We start from the raw sequence: 16,809 nt of genomic DNA, 5'->3' as shown, positions 1-16,809 counted from the left end.
AACCCATCTAGGGTGCGGCCAGGTGGAGGGGGAGAGGGAGGTGCACCAGGGTGGGCCTTAGGGCCCATCTACCCTAGGGTTTGCCCCCTTCCCCTCTTCCTTGAGCCTTGGGCCTTGGTGGGGGGCGCACCAGCCCACCTGGGGCTGGTCCCCTCCCACACTTGGCCCATGCAGCCCTCCGGGGTGTTGGGGAACGTAGCAGAAATTCAAAATTTTCCTATGTGTCACCAAGATCTATCTATGGAGAAACAAGCAACGAGGGGAAGGAGAGTGCATCTACATACCCTTGTAGATCGCTAAGCGGAAGCGTTCAAGAGAACGGGGTTGAAGGAGTCGTACTCGTCGTGATCCAAATCACCAGAGATCCTAGTGCCGAACGGACGGCACCTCCGCGTTCAACACACGTACAGCCCGATGACGTCTCCCATGCCTTGATCCAGCAAGGAGAGAGGGAGAGGTTGAGGAAGACTCCGTCCAGCAGCAGCACAACGGCGTGGTGGTGGTGGAGGAGCATGGCAATCCTGCAGGGCTTCGCCAAGCACCACGAGAGAGGATAAGGACTTGGGAGAGGGGAAGGGCTGCGCCAGAACATTGGTGCGGCTGCCCTCCCACCCCCACATATATATAGGGGCAAGGGAGAGGGGGCCGTAGCCTTGGCCCTTCCTCCAAGGAAGGGTGCGGCCAGGGAGGAGTCCATCCTCCCCAAGGCACCTAGGAGGTGCCTTCCCCCTTTAGGACTCTTCCTTTCCCTTATCTCTTGGCGCATGGGCCTCTTGGGGCTGGTGCCCTTGGCCCATATAGGACAAGGCGCACACCCCTACAGCCCATGTGGCCCCCCGGGGCAGGTGGACCCCCTTGGTGGACCCCTGGACCCCTTTCGGCACTCCCGGTACAATACCGATAATGCGCGAAACTTTTCCGACGACCAAAACAAGACTTCCCATATATAAATCTTTACCTCCGGACCATTCCGGAACTCCTCGTGACGTCCGGGATCTCATCTGGGACTCCGAACAACATTCGGTAACCACATACAAACTTCCTTTATAACCCTAGCGTCATCGAACCTTAAGTGTGTAGACCCTACGGGTTCGGGAACCATGCAGACATGACCGAGACGTTCTCCAGTCATTAACCAACAGCGGAATCTAGATACCCATGTTGGCTCCCACATGTTCCACGATGATCTCATCGGATGAACCACGATGTCGAGGATTCAATCAATCCCGTATACAATTCCCTTTGTCTAGCGGTACGTTACTTGCCCGAGATTCGATCGTCGGTATCCCGATACCTTGTTCAATCTCATTACCGGCTAGTCTCTTTACTCGTTCCGTAACACATCATCCCGTGATCAACTCCTTGATCACATTGTGCACATTATGATGATGTCCTACCGAGTGGGCCCGGAGATACCTCTCTGTCACACGGAGTGACAAATCCCAGTCTCGATTTGTGCCAACCCAACAGACACTTTCAGAGATACCCGTAGTGCACCTTTATAGCCACCCAGTTACGTTGTGACGTTTGGCACACCCAAAGTATTCCTACGGTATCCGGGAATTGCACAATCTCATGGTCTAAGGAAATGATACTTGACATTTAGAAAAGCTTTAGCATACGAACTACACGATCTTTGTGCTAGGCTTAGGATTGGGTCTTGTCCATCACATCATTCTCCTAATGATGTGATCCCGTTATCAACGACATCCAATGTCCATGGTCAGGAAACCATTACCATCTATTGATCAACGAGCTAGTCAACTAGAGGCTTACTAGGGACATGGTGTTGTCTATGTATCCACACATGTATCTGAGTTTCCTATCAATACAATTCTAGCATGGATAATAAACGATTATCATGAACAAGGAAATATAATAATAACTAATTTATTATTGCCTCTAGGGCATATTTCCAACACGGGGCTGGTGGCCCCACTTGGTGAACCCCCGGGACCCTCCCGGTGGTCCCGGTACATTACCGATAAAACCCGAAACTTTTCCGGCGACCAAAACAGGACTTCCCATATATAAATCTTTACCTCTGGACCATTCCGGAACTCCTCGTGACGTCCGGGATCTCATCCGGGACTCCGAACAACGTTCGGTAATCACATACAAACTTCCTTTATAACCCTAGCGTCATCGAACCTTAAGTGTGTAGACCCTACGGGTTCGGGAACCATGCAGACATGACCGAGACGTTCTCCGGTCAATAACCAACAGCGGGATCTGGATACCCATGTTGGCTCCCACATGCTCCACGATGATCTCATCGGATGAACCACGATGTCAAGGACTTAATCAATCCCGTATACAATTCCCTTTGTCTATCGGTACGATACTTGCCCGAGATTCGATCGTCCGTATCCCGATACCTTGTTCAATCTCGTTACCGGCAAGTCTCTTTACTCGTTCCGTAACACATCATCCCGTGATCAACTCCTTGATCACATTGTGCACATTATGATGATGTCCTATCGAGTGGGCCCAGAGATACCTCTCCGTCACACGGAGTGACAAATCCCAGTCTCGATTCGTGCCAACCCAACAGACACTTTCGGAGATACCCGTAGTGCACCTTTATAGTCACCCAGTTACGTTGTGACGTTTGGCACACCCAAAGTATTCCTACGGTATCCGGGAGTTGCACAATCTCATGGTCTAAGGAAATGATACTTGACATTAGAAAAGCTTTAGCATACGAACTACATGATCTTGTGCTAGGCTTAGGATTGGGTCTTGTCCATCACATCATTCTCCTAATGATGTGATCCCGTTATCAACGACATCCAATGTCCATGGTCAGGAAACCGTAACCATCTATTGATCAACGAGCTAGTCAACTAGAGACTTACTAGGGACATGGTCTTGTCTATGTATCCACACATGTATCTGAGTTTCCTATCAATACAATTCTAGCATGGATAATAAACGATTATCATGAACAAGGAAATATAATAATAATCAATTTATTATTGCCTCTAGGGCATATTTCCAACAGTCTCCCACTTGCACTGGAGTCAATAATCCAGTTCACATCGATATGTGATTAACACTCAAGGTCACATCCCCATGTGACTAACACCCAAAGAGTTTACTAGAGTCAATAATCTAGTTCACATTACCATGTAATTAACACTCGATGAGTTCTGGGTTTGATCATGTTATGCTTGTGAGAGATGTTATAGTCAACGGGTCTGAATCTTTCAGATCCGTGTGTGCTTTACAAATCTCTATGTCATCTCCTAGATGCAGCTACCACGTTCTATTTGGAGCTATTCCAAATAACTGTTCTACTATACGAATCCAGTTTACTACTCAGAATAATCTGGATTAGTGTCAAAGTTTGCATCGGCGTAACCCTTTACGACGAACTCTTTTACCACCTCCATAATCGAGAAAATTCCTTAGTCCACTAGTTACTAAGGATAACTTTGACCGCTGTCCTGTGATCCATTCTTGGATCACTCTTGTACCCCTTGACTGACTCATGGCAAGGCACACTTCAGGTGCGGCACACATCATAGCATACTGTAGAGAGCCTATGACAAAAGCATAGGGGACGACCTTCGTCCTTCCTCTTTCTTCTGCTATGGTCGAGCTTTAAGTCTTAACTTCATACCTTACAATTCAGGCAAGAACTCCTTCTTTGACTGATTCATCTTGAACACTTTCAAGATCATGTCAAGGTATGTGCTCATTTGAAAGTACCATTAAGCGTTTTGATCTATCCTTATAGATCTTGATGCTCAATGTTCAAGTAGCTTAATCCAGGCTTTCCATTGAAAAACACTTTCCAAATAACCCTATATGCTTTCCAGAAATTCTACGTCATTTCTGATCTAGATATGTCAACAACATATATTCATCAGAAATTCTATAGTGCTCCCACTCACTTCTTTGGAAATACAAGTTTCTCATAAACTTTGTATACACCCAAAATCTTTGATCATCATCAAAGTGTATATTCCAACTCCGAGATGCTTACTCCAGTCCTTAGAAGGATTGATGGAGCTTTGCATACTTGTTAGCATCTTTCAGGATTGACAAAACCTTCCGGTTGTATTACATACAACCTTTCCTCAAGAAAAATCGTTGAGGAAACAATGTTTTGACATCCTATCCACAAGATTTCATAAATAATGCAGTAATTGCTAATATAATTCCAACAGACTCTTAGCATCGCTACGAGTGAGAAAGTCTCATCGTAGTCAACTCCTTGAACTTGTCGGAAAACATCTTAATGACAAGTCGAGCTTTCTTAATGGTGACATTTACCATCATTGTCCGTCTTCCTTTTAAAATCCATCTGTACTCAACAACCTTACGACCATCGAGCCGTTCTGCCAAAGTCTACACTTTGTTTTCATATATGGATCCTCTCTCGGATTATATGGCCTCGAGCCATTTTGGAATCCAGGCCCACCATCGCTTCCCCATAGCTCGTAGGTTCATTGTTGTCTAGCAACATGACTTCCAAGACAGGATTACGTACCACTCTGAAGTAGTACGCATCCTTGTCATCCTACGAGGTTTGGTAGTGACTTGATCTGAAGTTTCATGATCACTATCATAAGCTTCCACTTCAACTGGTGTAGGTGCCACAGGAACAACTTCATGTGCCCTGCCACACACTAGTTGAAGAGACGGTTCAATAACCTCATCAAGTCTCCACCATCCTCCCACTCAATTCTTTCGAGAGAAACTTTTTCTCGAGAAAGGACCCGATTCTAGAAATAATCCCTTATTGCTTTTGGATCTGAGACAGGAGGTATACCCAACTGTTTTGGGTGTCCTATGAAGATGCATTTATCCGCTTTGGGTTCGAGCTTATCAGCCTGAAACTTTTTCACATAAGCGTCGCAGCCCCAAACTTTTAAGAAATGACAGCTTAGGTTTCTCTAAACCATAGTTCATACAGTGTCATCTCATCGGAATTACATGGTGCCCCTTTTAAAGTGAATGTGGTTGTCTCTAATGCCTAACCCATAAACTATTGTGGTAATTCGATAAGAGACATCATGGTATGCATCATATCCAATAGGGTGCAGTTATGATGTTCGGACATACCATTACACTATGGTGTTCCAGGTTGTATCAGTTGTGAAACAATTTCCACAATGTCTTAATTCTGTGCCAAACTCGTAATTCAGATATTCATCTCTATGATCATATCATAGATATTTTATCCTCTTGTCACGACGATCTTTCAACTTCACCCTGAAATTACTTGAACCTTTCAATAATTCAGACTCGTGATTCATCAAGTAAATATACTCAACATCTACTCAAATCATCTATGAAGTAAGAACATAACGATATCCACTACACGCCTTAGCACTCATTGGACTGCACACATCAAAATGTATTACTTTCAACAAGCTGCTTTCTAGTTCCATTTTACTGAAAACGAGGCTTTCAGTCATCTTGCCCATGTGGTATGATTTGCATGTCTCAAGTGATTCAAAATCAAGTAAGTCCAAACGGTCCATTTGCATGGAGTTTCTTCATGCATATACACCAATAGACATGGTTCGTATGTCTCAAACTTTTCAAAACGAGTGAGCCCAAAGATCCATCAACATGGAGCTTCTTCATGTGTTTTATACCGATATGACTTACGTGGCAGTGCCACAAGTAGGTGGTACTACCATTACTATCTTATATCTTTTGGCATGAACATGTGTATCGCTATGATCGAGATTCAATAAACCATTCATTTTAGGTGCAAGACCATTGAAGGTATTATTCAAATAAACAGAGTAACTATTATTCTCTTTAAATGAATAACCGTATTGTGATAGTCATAATCCAATCATGTCTATGCTCAACGCAAACACTAAATAACAATTATTTAGGTTTAACGCCAATCTCGATGCTAGAGGGAGTGTGCGATGCTTGATCATATCAACATTGGAAACACTTCCAACACATATCGTCAGCTCACCTTTAGCTAGTCTCCGTTTATTCCGTAGCTTTTATTTCGAGTTACTAACACTTAGCAACCGAACCGGTATCTAATACCCTGGTGCTACTAGGAGTACTAGTAAAGTACACATCAACACAATGTATATCCAATATACTTCTGTCGACCTTGCCAGCCTTCTAATCTACCAAGTATCTAGGGTAATTCTGCTCCAGTGGATGTTCCCCTTATTACAGAAGCACTTAGTCTCGGGTTTGGGTTCAACCTTGGGTTTCTTCACCAGAGCAGCAGCTGAATTGCCGTTTCATGAAGTATCCCTTCTTGCCCTTGCCCTTCTTGAAACTAGTGGTTTCACCAACCATCAACAATTGATGCTCCTTCTTGATTTCTACTTTTGTGGTGTCAAACATCGCGAATATCTCAAAGATCATCATATATGTCCTCGATATGTTATAGTTCATCACGAAGCTCTAGCAGCTTGGTGGTAATGACTTCGGAGAAACATCACTATCTCATTTGGAAGATCAACTCCCACTCGATTCAAATGATTGTTGTACTCAGACAATCTGAGCACAAGCTCAACAATTGAGCTTTTCTCCCTTAGTTTGTAGGCTAAGAAAATCGTCGGAGGTCTTATACCTCTTGACGTGGGCACGAGCCTGAAATCCCAATTTCAGCCCTCGAAACATCTCATATGTTTCGCGACGTTTCAAAACGTCTTCGGTGCCTCAACTCTAAACCGTTTAACTAAACTATCACGTAGTTATCAAAATGTGTATGTCAGATGTTCGCAACATCCACAGACAACGTTTGAGGTTTAGCACACTGAGCGGTGCATTAAGGACATAAGCCTTCTATGAAGCAATGAGGACAATCCTCAGTTTACGGACCTAGTCCGCATAATTGCTACTATCAACTTTCAACTAAATTTTCTCTAGGAACATAACTAAACAGTAGAACTGAAGCGCGAGCTACGACATAATTTGCAAAGACCTTTTGACTATGTTCAGGATAATTAAGTTCATCTTATGAACTCCCACTCAGATAGACATCCCTCTAGTCATCTAAGTGATTACATGATCCGAGTCAACTAGGCCGTGTCCGATCATCACGTGAGACGGACTAATCAACATCGGTGAACATCTTCATGTTGATCGTATCTACCATACGACTCATGCTCGACCTTTCGGTCTCTTGTGTTCCGAGGCCATGTCTGTACATGCTAGGCTCGTCAAGTTAACCTAAGTGTTTTGCATGTGTTCCGAGGCCATGTCTGTACATGCTAGGCTCGTCAACACCCGTTGTATTCGAACATAAGAATCTATCACACCCGATCATTACGTGGTGCTTCGAAACGACGAACTTTCGCAATGGTGCACAGTTAGGGGGAACACTTTCTTGAAATTTTAATGAGGGATCATCTTATTTACTACCGTCGTTCTAAGCAAATAAGATGTATAAACATGATAAACATCACATGCAATCAAATAGTGACATGATATGGCCAATATCATATTGCTCCTTTTGATCTTCATCTTCGGGGCTCCATGATCATCATCGTCACCGGCATGACACCATGATCTCCATCATCGTGTCTCCATGAAGTTGCTCGCCAACTATTACTTCTACTACTATGGCTACCGGTTAGCAATAAAGTAAAGTAATTACATGGCGTTGTTCAATGACAAACAGGTCATACAATAAATAAAGACAACTCCTATGGCTCCTGCCGGTTGTCATACTCATCGACATGCAAGTCGTGATTCCTATTACAAGAACATGATCAATCTCATACATCACATATATCATTCATCACATCCTTTTGGCCATATCACATCACATAGCATACCCTGCAAAAACAAGTTAGACGTCCTCTAATTGTTGTTTGCATGTATTACGTGGCTGCTATGGGTTTCTAGCAAGAACGTTTCTTACCTACGCAAACCACAACGTGATATGCCAATTGCTATTTACCCTTCATAAGGACCCTTTTCATCGAATCCGATCCGACTAAAGTGGGAGAGACAGACACCCGCCAGCCACCTTATGCAACTAGTGCATGTCAGTCGGTGGAACCGGTCTCACGTAAGCGTACGTGTAAGTTTGGTCCGGGCCGCTTCATCCCACAATGCCGCCGAATCAAGATTGGACTAGTAACGGTAAGCATATTGAACAAAATCAACGCCCACAACTACTTTGTGTTCTACTCGTGCATAGAATCTATGCAATAGACCTAGCTCATGATGCCACTGTTGGGGAACGTAGCAGAAATTCAAAATTTTCCTACGTGTCACCAAGATCTATCTATGGAGAAACCAGCAACGAGGGGAAGGAGAGTGCATCTACATACCCTTGTAGATCGCTAAGCGGAAGTGTTCAAGAGAACGGGTTGAAGGAGTCATACTCGTCGTGATCCAAATCACTGGAGATCCTAGTGCCGAACGGACGGCACCTCCGCGTTCAACACACGTACAGCCCGACGACGTCTCCCATGCCTTGATCCAGCAAGGAGAGAGGGAGAGGTTGAGGAAGACTCCATCCAGCAGCATCACAACGGCGTGGTGGTGGTGGAGGAGCATGGTACTCCAGCAGGGCTTCGCCAAGCACCGCAAGAGACGAGGAGGAGAGAGGTAGGGCTGCGCCAGGGAGAGATCAAATCGTCTTCTGTTGTAACCCTCATAACCTCAAGTATATATAGGGGAAGGGGAGGGGCTGCGCCCCCACCTAGGGTTCCCTCCCTAGGGGTGGCGGCAGCCCCCAAAAACCCATCTAGGGTGCGGCCAGGTGGAGGGGGAGAGGGAGGCGCACCAGGGTGGGCCTTAGGGCCCATCTGCCCCAGGGTTTGCCCCCGTGCCCTCTTCCTTGAGCCTTGGGCCTTGGTGTGGGGGCGCACCAGCCCACCTGGGGCTGGTCCCCTCCCACACTTGGCCCATGCAGCCCTCCGGGGCTGGTGGCCCCACTTGGTGGACCCCCCGGGACCCTCCCGGTGGTCCCGGTACATTACAGATAAAACCCGAAAGTTTTCTGGCGACCAAAACAGGACTTCCCATATATAAATCTTTACCCCCGGACCATTCCGGAACTCCTCGTGACGTCCGGGATCTCATCGGGGACTCCGAACAACATTCGGTAATCACATACAAACTTCCTTTATAACCCTAGCGGCATCGAACCTTAAGTGTGTAGACCCTACGGGTTCGGGAACCATGCAGACATGACCGAGTCGTTCTCCGGTCAATAACCAACAGCGGGATCTGGATACCCATGTTGGCTCCCACATGCTCCACGATGATCTCATCGGATGAACCACGATGTCAAGGACTTAATCAATCCCATATACAATTCCCTTTGTCTATCGGTACGATACTTGCCCGAGATTCAATCGTCGGTATCCCGATACCTTGTTCAATCTCATTACCGGCAAGTCTCTTTACTCGTTCCGTAACACATCATCCCGTGATCAACTCCTTGATCACATTGTGCACATTATGATGATGTCCTACCGAGTGGGCCCAGAGATACCTCTCCGTCACACGGAGTGACAAATCCCAGTCTCGATTTGTGCCAACCCAACAGACACTTTCGGAGATACCCGTAGTGCGCCTTTATAGTCACCCAGTTACGTTGTGACGTTTGGCACACCCAAAGTATTCCTACGGTATCACGGAGTTGCACAATCTCATGGTCTAAGGAAATGATATTTGACATTAGAAAAGCTTTAGCATACGAACTACATGATCTTGTGCTAGGCTTAGGATTGGGTCTTGTCCATCACATCATTCTCCTAATGATGTGATCCCGTTATCAACGACATCCAATGTCCATGGTCAGGAAACCGTAACCATCTATTGATCAACGAGCTAGTCAACTAGAGGCTTACTAGGGACTTGGTGTTGTCTATGTATCCACACATGTATCTGAGTTTCCTATCAATACAATTCTAGCATGGATAATAAACGATTATCATGAACAAGGAAATATAATAATAATTAATTTATTATTGCCTCTAGGGCATATTTCCAACATAAAGAAGAAAGCGTCTTTGAGGATGACTACCAGGGGAAAGAACTGGTGATATTGATGAACGATCTCAGTGAAGTAGACACGGATGAAGACGAAGATAAATGAAGATGAAGAATTAAGAAGCGTGAAGGGTTCTCAATATTCTTTGAACTCCAACGAAGACAACTTCATTGACCTGGATAAGAGTGGTGTCCACCTAGAGAAACAAGGGCATGCGCAATTTACAATCATGGGACTGCATCCATACAAAGATGTGCTCCTCCTCTGCCACATATGGGGCCATGTTGTGGCGACCACCCTAACACCTCGAGAATGCAATATTTGGGCACGAGGCTTGGTATAGAACTCTTCCAACAAGCTCAAGGCATTCATCATGCATTCCCTTATCGCCCATGCTACATTGATGTGCTCCCTTCAGCCAAATTGATTGTTACTGATGGTTTTTGCCCCATGTGATTCTCTGAAGTGAAGAACAAGGACAACGAGATAGAGCGTATATGTTTTTCGTATTCATTCAAGCAGTGCTTTTTCAATGGAATTCATTGGTTGAAAAAGCGCCCGGTTACTCTAGGTGCATATAAAAGTTGCTTAATTCAATGTTAGAAAATGATAAATTGTAGATTGCCGACTTTTTTCAGGTACTTGAATTTATTTGTGCGAAATCAGTGCTGGTGAGTTATATGGTTATTTTTTTATTATTATTTACAATAATTAATGGATCCCATGCATCAGCGTACATAGAGACGGGATAATATTTTGCCACGTCCATAATTCATAACTCTGCAACCACAATGGTTGTCTTACATCTAGTCCGTTGCATCTCTATACTGCACCAGCAACATGCTTAAACTTATAATTTCATCAAGTTCACATATTAATCTGAAAAAATCAAGTTAACATATTTGTGCACGGTGAGCTTAAACTTGTAATTTCTTTAATGAAAATGAAGGTAAAAATATTGAACAGAGTTTACATATAAAACTAATGGAAACTTTATTGTACAAGCTGCACTATTGCCTAAACACTTTGTAGGAGCAATGAGCAAATGGTTCAACTCATAATTCTCAAGGTGTTGTAGAACGTAATTGAACTGCTCAAGTGCCATGTACCTTCCATGCACGTACAGACTGAAAACGAGCCTAGAAAATTATTTTGACTTGACACGTACGTACGGCTCCGCCTCGGAGTCAATTAATTACAATTCTAGACTAGACTTGACTCGAGTCCGATGGACGGATGGACGATCTACCAAGCCCTATCTGGCAGCACTATTTATACAACTTGATTGATCTTTTTTTTTTTTTAAAAAGGGTCTTCCCGGCCTCTGCATCAGAGCGATGCATACGGCCATCTTATTAAACCAAATAAATAAGTTCCAACAAGGTCTTAAAGTCTTCAACTGAAAAAAAAACTCACTTAGAGCCAAAATGGACTAGAAACACAAACTAGCCAAATAAAGAACGCCACAACCGGCTGACTAAAGATAGATAGGTAAACTAATTGCCTATCTTGAGATTGAGAGCCTCGGGCATGAGGGCGACTCAGGCGACTGGGCGGGCGTCCGTCCCTCCGTTCGCGACGGCGCCGTCCACCGTGGGAGATCGCCGGCGCATCGGCGGGCGCTTCTGGGCTCTTGCCGAGTCCGACGAGGATGACGCGGACGACGATGGGGAGAATTCTCCGGCGGAGTCGCCGCCTTCTCCCACGCCCTCCGATCTCATTTGTGAATTTTTTCATTCAGGTTATAGCGAGGATGAAGTGGCTAGTTCAGTGTTCAGTAATTAGCTCTCTCTGATTCATTTTCTCCAATAAAGGTTAGGAATAGGGTGGCTCGCATATTGCGATTTGTGCCTTCACTGGTGACGCAAGTCATAGCAATTTTCTCCTTTGTAATCTAGCGACAGGCCTGAATTGCTCTGCTCCCTTTCCGTGAAATAGAAAGCGAACCTGCGGGGAAAGTGGACGATGAGGGGTCGAACCGTCGAAGGCAGTCAGGGGCTTTAGCACTCAGATCATCAGCGTGGAGGGCAGTCGAAGAGGGCCGTAAAGGAGGCGGCGGCGTCGTAGAGGTGCACATCGCTCCCCATCTGGCCGGCTGCGCACGACGCCCGCCGTGGCAGCTCGCCGGCAGAAGGAGAGGGGTTGCAGCCGTGTGCGTCACTTCAAAGAATGCATTCAGAACTTTACTTCATTTCAAAGCATGTGTTGGTAGTGTAGGAGAGGAAACAAAAATAAAGGTGGAATAAATGAGGGAAAATTTTGATGAAACAAGGAAACACAAATAAGAGGTGGAATAAATGATGGAAAAAATTTATACTGCCAACAAGATGTATTAGTATTATAATTTGCATCTTGCTGTATACGTACTGTAACAACTTGATGGAAAACTGGCGATCGTTGAAGTAGTTTTTGGATGCAGACAGAAACCCGTCACAAGGACATAATTACAAACCAGAATTCAACAATGAAGTAGTTGAAGCAGACAAGGCGCAGAGGAGGAAGGGTAGTCCACAGGAGAGCAGCCTATCTCCTTTTATCTCCCCAACAACCAGCTGCCTTCTTCTGTTCAGTTTGCTGAGTCTTGAGATCCCAGTGAATCACTTATAACCCTTCCTTTGACAGCAAGCTAGGTCTTGAGATTTGATTGGGTGAATCACTTATAACCCTTACTGAAGATTTATGCTCCTCATCACGCTTTTCTGTAAAAAGATACACAGGCTGTAATTAAGGCTGTACATTTTCAATCTGAGATGAATGGATCATCACAAATTTGGCTCAAGACTGTTTCAGATCCAAAGCAGGGTATCATAGAGTGAGTCAGTAAAACAGAGAAAAAATGTTGTCTATCAACAGGCATGCTAAATTACCATCCATCTTAACATCAAGAGAAAAGTACACTTTTCGTCTCTCAATTATTGATGAAGTCTAGATTTGGTCCCTCAACTATAAAACCGGACAGCTTGCATCTCCAACTCTTTAAACCGGACAAGTTTTGTCCATAGAGCGGTATCCACGCTGAACCAACGTGGTTTTGACCAGTACAAAGTGAAACGTGGCCAAGGTTTTTGAGGTACAGAGAGAAGAAAACACTTGCAGCGCTCATGGTGTTGTGCGTGCCGCTCGCATGGGCCATGCTGCTGTCCAGGATAACACCCATCAGGATCTCCTCCGGCACCTCCGGCTTCTCGTACACGCATCGGCACGGCCAATAGTGCCGAGGACTGTTCACCACGGCAAGCTTGGGCAACGCACGGATGCGGTGGCGACGGTCAGCAGGGTCAAAGATGTCTCGGCACGGCGAGCCTGGCCAAGGCGCGGGTGGGTGTCGACGACCAACTTCGCAGCAGGGCAGGGCCGACGACAGGGTGCGGCAGCTCGAGCGGTGGCCGACAGCGGCCATGGGAGCGGGCGGGCGTTGAGGCTGCCTTGTTCGAGGAGCTCGTACACGAGGACCCGCCGACACGGTCAGGTCCGGCGACGTAGTAGCCGAGTAGGGCCATGACTTGCTGGCTGGGTTCCCGACGCAGAGACCGCGCGGAGTAGCCTGAGCTTCTGGTCCTCTGTACAAGACTACAAGTATGAGTGTAGCGTCGATGTGACCGGCAAGTGGCCAAGCTGCTTGAGTAACCCGGAGGACGCCACGGCTGCCACTCCTCTCGAGCTCTGCCGCCGCTGCCACTACGCTCGGCGCTGCAATCAGCTCGCCATGGCTGTTGGGTGGAGCGAGCGTGAGCGCGAGAGCTGAGGGAAAGAGCACCTGGAGCGGGCGAGTGTATGCTGTCGGATGCGCACGTGGTCTTGAGCGCGTCGCCGGTCGACATGTAGACTTTACTGCTGTCGTCCTCGCGCTGGTGAGCTCGGCACGGTACAAACGTGTTCGTGTCGCCAGAGCACGATCTCAGTGTCAACGTCGGCGGAGTGGGCGGTGCGCTGGGGGACGCAAGCCTTAGCAGCCTTACGGAGGTTGCCAAGAACCAGAGCCACCTCGCCGGAGACTCCCATGCCCATGTCCTCTTCCAGCTGCAACACGCACGCCAACTGCTCGACAAAATGCTCAGCCGAGTTAGAACAGGAAGGAAGAACAAGATCCGCTAGGGATTGCCACGTGGACACAGACCCAGTCAAAACCATGCCACATAATCATGAAACCGATTGCAATCGGGAGAGGGACTTAGCTTGTCCGGTTTCAGGAGTTGGAGGTGCTAGTTGTCCGGTTTCGTAGTTGAGGGACCAAATCTGGACTTCATCAAGAGTTGAGGGACGAAAAGTATACTTTTCTCTAACATCAATCACAAACAGAGCTACCCGACTGTCGCTGAGCTTTTGCTTTGCTCGCTACAGCAGAGAACCGCATGCATGGTCGAGTTGATACAGTTTGCCTCATCAAAGTAAACAAATGTCAGCTCAAATCGCAATTTCTTCAGACTAACGTGAATAAGGCTACCAACAGGTGGTGAACAAAGCTTTCTACCTTTTGCCTCTTCAGAGATCTTACAAACAAAGTGTGTCTGTTCACATGTTATAGGGCTGTAGGGGAAAAGAAGGGACGCCACACTGTACCCAAAACAAATCAGCCCCTGTGCTGAAGTGGATGAACGAACAGTTGGAGCCGTGTGCGTAATAGAGGAAGATTTGCCAGAACCGAGATTTGGTTCTTTACCAGCAGATGGTTTCGAGGAAACAGCCGAGAACGAAAACCTCCAAACGCAGGTAGCACTTTAAAGCATGTACTGTTCATATGTTCCGTGCGTGTTTGCGCGTGCTGTAATGTTTTAGAGGATCAATTAGGGAAGTCATTTATACGCCAAAGGGTTTTTTGTACCAGCTATTGGTATTTTGGATGTGTGATAATGGTACCAGAAGCTAAGTTCCTCCACGCTTTGATCTCAGGAAGTTAGTGAGTTCTACTGTGATCGGTCTTATTAATACTATGTAAGTGTGACGATGCATAATCCGCTTTCTGCATGACTAGTAAAAGCAGAGCATCTCTCTGTCGAGCTGATTCGGGACTGAGGCCCGAGGAGCTGATTCGAGGCATTGGTGTTCGTTCGATCTATACACTTTGGGAGTGTCTGGTGGTCCCTGATTTATGTCCATGTGCCATGTCAATGTCACCAGAATGACCGAAACTCAAGCAGTCTGTTGGTTTTGGATGGTGCTTTGCTGAAACAGAGTCCTTACCTTGTATCTGCTTTTGCTTGTCAGTTTGCGAAACAGGGAGCGCCTACTTTCAGCATTGTGTTTACTTCCATATGATACGAAGCTGCCCCAACATTTTTTTTAGTTTGTTTTCATTTGCAGACTCGTGCATTTTTGGATGTTTTAAGTGTGTGAGTTCGCATGAAACCGAAGACCAAAATATCTGTTGCAGTTCATCCTATTTTCCCCTGGAAGTGAGGTTTAAATGGTGGTTTTGATATTAACAACTGAAGTTTTTCCCCTGGAAACAAGTTTAATAGCTGAAGATTACAGACGTTAGTGTTGACTATGGGATACGACGCAGTTTGTGACTGCTCATAATTTGTTTCTTTATTCTAAATGTCCATCATGCATACCAGTGAATTTTATGCTACATACACTTGTTATTCTGTACTGGTTTCAGTTCCTGGGCGCAAAAAATTCTGATTTTTCTGAATGGAACAGTTTGTACACATAAAACATACACTTATTTTCTTCTTAATTTCACTTTTATCTTCTGGGCATCCTGTAACCACCAAAGATGCAGGCGTGGTTGCAGTCAAAGCAGGGCTCCAGAGTCACCTCCTCCGAGGGCTTGGACTGGTCAGCCTTGAGCTTCTCATTTCGCTAGCAACGGAGCCTCGGTGTGCATGGTCGAGTCGATACAGTTTGACACACCAAAATAAAGAAACATCAGCTCAAATGAAAGCTTCAGATTTACATGAATAAGTCTACAAGCAGTCAAGCACTGGTGGTGAACAGATCTTTCAAACAAATATGTCCTCATATTAACCAACATGTGCCTTTTTCTTTGCTATGCAAATGTAGAGCCGACTCTGGAGCAAACCGAACAACATGAAAAAGGTAGAGTGCAGAATATACATACACTCCCTGTTTGTTAAAGAATAGACAAATAAATGCCAATACAATACAGTACAAACGTCCAGCCAAGGCTCATTTAGAGCTAAAAATAGAGATAAGGTGGCAACATACAATTTTTTTCGATAAAGGGCGCTTTTATTATCTCAAAAAGTAGCATCAAAAGGATACAAAGTATTATGAGTAACATCCGGCCTCTGCATAACTAAGATGCACACAGCCAATCATCTAAAGTCTGATAAAAAGAAAGAAAAAAAGACGACAAATGGGCGACAGTAGAGTCATATAGACCGACACTATGCCTATGTCGAAAGGGATGGTGGACCGATTCGGAGATTATGCTGCCACCCATGTTGGGTAAAAACCTCTGAAGCCACCTGCTCCAACCGCGTACACACCGCCTTGAACCGCGGTTGATACTCCACTCGTTGCAGCGTAGACCACGTATGAAGCGAGTGCGTACAACGAAAAATAACCTGCAAAGGAGAAGCATTTTTGTTATTGAAAACCAAATCATTTCTACATAGCCAAAGCGACCATAGTAAGGCATACGCTCACACCCTTATTAGCGTTTTCAACCTATTTGGAATACCATCCAACCAATGACCAAAAATATTGGCGACACTTGTGGGTGGATACAAATTTGACGCTATTTGGATGACCGACCACATAGAACATGCAAACTTGCATTGGAAAAAGAGGTGTTTGATTGTCTCTTCATGAGTGTAAAAACAACACTTCTTACTCCCTGGCCAGTTGCGCCGTGCGAGGTTGTCTTTGGTTAGAACAATTCCCCTACA

Source organism: Triticum aestivum, chromosome 6A (assembly GCF_018294505.1).
Source record: "Triticum aestivum cultivar Chinese Spring chromosome 6A, IWGSC CS RefSeq v2.1, whole genome shotgun sequence".
Lineage (NCBI taxonomy): Eukaryota > Viridiplantae > Streptophyta > Magnoliopsida > Poales > Poaceae > Triticum > Triticum aestivum.
The sequence above is the reverse complement of the archived record's forward strand: the minus strand, read 5'-3'. Positions refer to the sequence as shown.